Below are 6,000 nucleotides of genomic sequence, written 5' to 3' on the forward strand. Positions count from 1 at the left end.
ACAACTTCTCTGGGCAGCCTGTTCCAGTGCCCTGTCACCATCACAGTAGTTTTTCTCCATACTCAGATGGAACTTCCTGTATTTCAATTTGTGGCCATTGCCCCATGTGCCCATTGTCATGTCACTGGGCATCACTGAAAGAAAGTCTGGCCTCATCCTCTTGACACCTGTCCTTAAGATATTTGTGTGTATTGCCAAGATCGCGTCTCAATCATCTCTTCTCCAGATTAAACAGGCCCAGCTCCTCAGCCTTTTCTCCTCATCAAAGAGATTCTCCAGTCCCGTAATCTTCAGAGCCCTACTCTGGATCTCATCTCACAACATCCAAGTAAATTGAACAAAGCAAGACTAGAATTCATTGTCAGGTTCAAACAAAAATCCAGAGCATCAGTGTGAAATCAATCCACAAGTCAGGGACAAGATCAGGTCCAGTGATTTCTGGACACATCCATTGTGACAGAGGATATCTGAGATTAAGCTGGAAATGCAGACTGCAAATCTCCTGAAGCATAGCCAAGAAAGGGAATAAGAGCTTAAAAAAACCTGTGTGTCCATGGGCAGTGGTGTGAGTCAAGGCCCCTGATAAGGCTGGTTAGTGCCAGTAAGGCTTATTAATGCATTCAGAGGCAAGAGATGTTGGTGAAGTGATAGTGAAAGAAACAAGGGAATTATCTCTGCTCCCTTCTTTGTGTGTTTTTATGCTGACAGGAGGGACCACAGAAAAAGAGAGGAGATGTAAACTAGTTCTGCAGCAATAAGCCAGTTAAGAAATAAGAAAAAGAGGAGAATGGAGGGGATGAGTTTCTAAAAACTAGAGAAAAAGGAAACAAAACCAACCTGTGTGAGAACTGAAAAGAAAAAAGAAAGGATGGAACAAAAGAGTAAGGAGGAAAATTGTGGTACCCATAAGCATAATGCAGTTATAGAATAATAACACTCCTATGGAAAGAAGATTAAAAGCTTGAGTATATGTGTTTATTCTACCTGTTTTGGTGGCAGCTGGAGCTTTGCCCTTATGACTGCCAAAAAGGGAAGACATCTTACTAAGTCATTATATTTCATCTCTTTGTTCTCTCCTTCAAGTTGCCATCATTTTTACTGTTACATCTTATTCTGCTCTGATGAAAGTATGTCTACTTGCCATGGGTGTCTGTAGGATTTCCTATGAAGATGTCTATTTTTCCCTTTGTTTCTACTTTCTGTTTCCCAACTTCTGTCTGTGCCCTGACCTGTGCCAAAGTAGCATTGGGTCCATGGCTGACCCCGTTTTCCTCTCTTTCCTTAGGTATGTGTTTAGTTCAATGTTTATTGGGAAGGGACTACTGACTTTCAGCGAATCAGAATTTGAATTTGCAGCAATGTGAGCAGATTTACACCAAGAAAGCTTAGATCAGATCATGATTAGTTGTGTCTAGCATTTTTTTCAACCCATGTCAAAAATGCTTCTTTCACCTAAATTATACCACTTCCAATTTCATGTATCTTCAGCCCTTTCATTATCAGTTCTTCTGATATTTCTCTGTCAACTCAGATTTTCTTGCTGTCATTTTCCTCTTGCTTCCTAATCACAGATTTAGGCACAGTTCTCATTGTCCTTGTCAACCTTGGACTGATGAGCAATTTCACAAAATGAGAATCAAATGCAATATCATTTTATATTTTCCCATTCAGAAGTATATTTTAAGATAAATGTAAATTCCTATTACTTTGTTGTGTTAAAATGTTCCACAGACCTTTAATATTTCACAGTTTTACCTTTTTCATGTTTCATGGTCTAAATTCAATTAATGAACAGAATATAGGGAAAAAAAATAGAAAACTTATCAAGTCTTTTACAACAGTTGTAGCTCTGATTCTTTTTGCACTGGATTTCACTTCCTGCTTTCAAAATAAATGAACCACAGTGTGAAGGAAAATGTTACTTACCAGGACAAGTGAAGTGAAAATATAAAAGAGAATAAGAAATATTTCAATGGAACATATATCTGACTCAATTGTTGTATAGTTATATTGTAGACAGTAGCTTCTGACTTATTTGGAAAGAGATAGCTATCTGTGAATTAATCAGAGTCAATTCAACTGTATTAAGTGTAGTTTACCCTTATGCTTATAAATCTGGCCCACAATCCAATTACTCTCACTTTTATATTTAAATTCATGCATGATATGACAGATTTGATAATCTCAGTTACCACAATTAATTTCTCCTTTCAGAAAATAATGCATGAAGTATCAGATTTATTGAACTGACCTATATAGTTTAAATCAAGTCTAATGTAAAAGTTGTCAGGAAAAAAAAAAAGCCTTTTTATTTTTTAAACAGGCATGTAGAAGGTGTGTTACTATTGCTGGTATGCGATAACGTGATCAGACAAGATGTAGTCCTTTAGTATGGAAATAGGAGGCCCATACTCACTTTAATTTTAATAAGAGGAAATTATATTTATTATTTAAAATTGTTAAATATTGAGTGTTGAACAGGGAATTTGCAAAATTAATTGAATTAGTGCATGTATTCATTTGTATTATATGATTATGTCAACTAGGAAGAAGCAGACTCCTGTGAATAATTTGATTCTTCTGTATTTTTGCTTCAACCAACAATTGAAATAGTTTGTTTCTCATTTGACATATCAAATCCCATCAAGATTTCAAGAATGTTTTCATCCTGAGCCCCATTTTACAAGAACCTTTATTCATCAATCTGACCTCCTTGAAGAGGTTTTTTACTGGCATTCAATACCAACTCTTTGGTGACTCCTGAGCACAAACATGCCTCAGGCAGATGAATCAAAAATCCAGTGTCCCTTGAGACAGGGATTATCCTGGATCATTTAGGAGTGCTTCCAAGCTTGTCCCAGACTTATTTCACCCTGGCCCTGAGCCTGGGGCATCTCCAGTCCAGGGTGACAGGGGATGGGCGAGGAGCTGCAGTCACCAGCAGCAGTGGTGAATGCTCCCATTTTGCTTCAGGCAAGTTCAGCTGGGTTAGTGTAAACAGTTTAAATACATTTTCTCTTCTGTGAGGTATTGCCTCACAGGGAGGGTTAGTGTGGGGCTGATCCCTCCTTCCATGCCAAAGAGGGGTCTAAAGTTTAAGTTTGGTAATGAGCAAGTGAATTCAGATTGGTGCAGTGCAGTTGTGCAAACTTCTGAATAGCATGGAATGGCTCCTACTCCCCTTACCTTAAATTGTACTAGGGTTACTGGATCTGCCCTGTAGGATTTTGACCAGATTCAGAGATGATAAGGAGCAGGAAGCTCAACAGAGTCTCAAAATTACTGCAGATAAAGATAAATTATAATCAGCATTTAATCTACTGAATTTAGTAAAATTTCAAAAATGGAATTGCCATTCTAGCTTGCCTTTAGTCCTTTCTCAGCAAGTAGTAGGGGTATTCTTTTCCCTTGCTCTGTGAGGGGTAATAAAAAAGAGTTATCTCTTTTTTGGGAAAGTCAGTGGTGGCAAAACATCAAAAGCTTCTGAGAACATGCAACACCTCAGACTTGAATTGCAGTGTGAAAATTTCTTATGTGGAATAATTCTTCTTGAATTTTCTGAATATATGCATGAAAGCTATTACAGGAAGTGGAAGGAGGGAAGCCATGAGGAAGCAATAGAGACAAACTGATTTGAAGGTTAAGACACATTTTTCTGTGAGGTTTCCGTGCCTTTCCTTTCCCATAGGAAATGTATTAGTGGTGTCAATAGAGAGAGTAGTATTTGAGGTGAAGCTGTTTTACTACTTTAAACAGCACCACCAAAAAGCATAGATCTGAGGAGTATTGTGCTCCATCTGAAAATATATTAATATATACAGAAAAAGATGCATTTTGGAAGAGATTGTGTGAATGGGAGAAAAACACAGAGGAGTTTATGACTGATGTAAGACTGTAGAACTAGGCTTGCAATTTTCAGTACATGTATCTTGAATAAGAGTACAGATCTTGAAAAGAGGAGACACAGAATTAAACAATGATTAAAGCAAATAGAATTTACCAATCAAAACAAGCTATGTAATACAAGCCTTTAATTTGTGGATGGCTTGCAATCTGGACATGACAGAAAATTCAAAACATTAAAGGAGCAGAGGGTTTAGCTAGAAAGGCATGAAAACCTCAAAGAGAGACTTCCTGAATAAATACCACAAGAGCAGCATGAGCTGAAAGCAAATGGGATATTTCTTATTTCTAACTGCAATATAGGAGACCAATTAATGAGCTGTCAGGAACAGTTACTTCCCAACTGAAGGAAAAGGCATAGGTAGCAGAAGGTAAGGAAGTGAAATACTTAGGGAATGAGGATTATGCCACTAAGTGAATTTTTTTTCCTGGATGTATGGGTAAAGAATTCTCAAAGATACAGACTTTAATATTACAAGGGAAACTTAATATACCTTCCTGTAATAAAAAGAGATGATCCCTTAGCTTATGCCTGAGTATGTTATGAGCAAGATATCTCACAGGAACTCTAATATTTTGTACAGCAGCATTTTTTCTTTTGTTTGTTTGTTTGTTTGTTTGTTTGTTGTGGTCTTTTTGCATTGCTTTTGGTTTGGGTTGGTTTTGATTTGTTTTGTTTGGGTTTTTTTTTGGGGGGCAATAAAGCATCTCAAGACCTTTGACCCTAAGTTGGTTTGATTCAGACTGGTGTTTGCCACAGGCTTGGGAGTCAGGCTGGGTGATTGCTGAAGTTGGGATAGGTGTGTTCCTTCTTTGACAAGTACAAAGCCCAAGGAGGTGGCATGGGGTTGGGCAATAGGAAATAAAAATTAAGGACAGTAGATGAGCAAAGTCATTACAAGCGAAACTCTCACAGCTTCTGTCACCTTTAGATCAGTAGCTTTACCTGGATGGCTTTCTTGGGTCCATGGACACAATTAGAGCTGCTTCTCCCCTCCTGCACATCATGCCATATTTCCTTCTAAGGATGGGGATCTAGAAAAAGGGAGCACTTATAGCTACTTCAGTGTGTAGGAAATGACATAAGGTCTTTGTCAAGACAGACCTTTTTAGTCAGTGTCATTTTCTTTTTCAAAATTAGTGGTAGATGCCTTTAATGCTGCTTTCCAGGTGTTTTGCAAACAAATGTTTTAATCAGGAACAGGGTTTTATAAACCCTTTATAGCGTGACAGTAAAATCTATGAATAAATTCAAAACAGGACAAGGTATTTCTTCATGTAATCTGAAACCAATCTTCAAACCTATGGCCACCACAGAAGGAGTCAATGCCAGGACAATCCCAAGATGAGAGTGAAGGTGCATGTGGGTATCAAATACCTGGTGCTAGTCTAAATCTTCCATCCTGCATTGCTGATACAGGATGGAGTTTATACCTTAGCAAACATGGGAGTACTGCATTGGTTTGGAGAACTTGCAAAAGCCTCAGGTCAGGATAGAGCTGACATTCCTCAGGCCTGTACACAGGAAGCATTCAGGCCACATGGCTTCCAGTTACAAATGGGTTGGTGAAAACTCAGCAGGCTTCTACTGCAACCTGTCTGTGCTCAGATGTGAGCCAGTCCTGTGGTCAATCTTTTAGCAAGTCAGTGGAAGACATAGTCATGGAGCTGAGGAGCCCAGAGGTGGCACATGTGGGGCAGATCACCTTTGGAGCAATTATTGGTAGCAAACAGAAGCAGACACAATGTTGTGGGGAGCACAGCTTGCAAGTCTAGGGCCATATATCAGGTCATTAACATCAAGAATGGCTTTAGTTAATAATTCAGTGCTGATTTAATTTAGAAAATGCCAGAAGTGCCCATCAAACTTGGAAAAAAAAGCCTGAAATCTTGTTAGGTTGCTGGAGGAGGATGGACAGATCCAGATAGGAAGCAGGTCTCCCATTGCACAGAGCAGTACATAACTATGATTTTGACCTAAAATTACAAATTGAATACCTGCATCATAAAAGCAATCCAAACTCCAGTTCTGACTCATTGATCTTGTTTCACATTTAGCATAATTTCTAAATATGCATAATGTGAAGCATTTTCACA

The sequence above is a fragment of the Lonchura striata genome, chromosome 1 (genome assembly GCF_046129695.1).
Source record: "Lonchura striata isolate bLonStr1 chromosome 1, bLonStr1.mat, whole genome shotgun sequence".
Classification (NCBI taxonomy): Eukaryota; Metazoa; Chordata; class Aves; order Passeriformes; family Estrildidae; genus Lonchura; species Lonchura striata.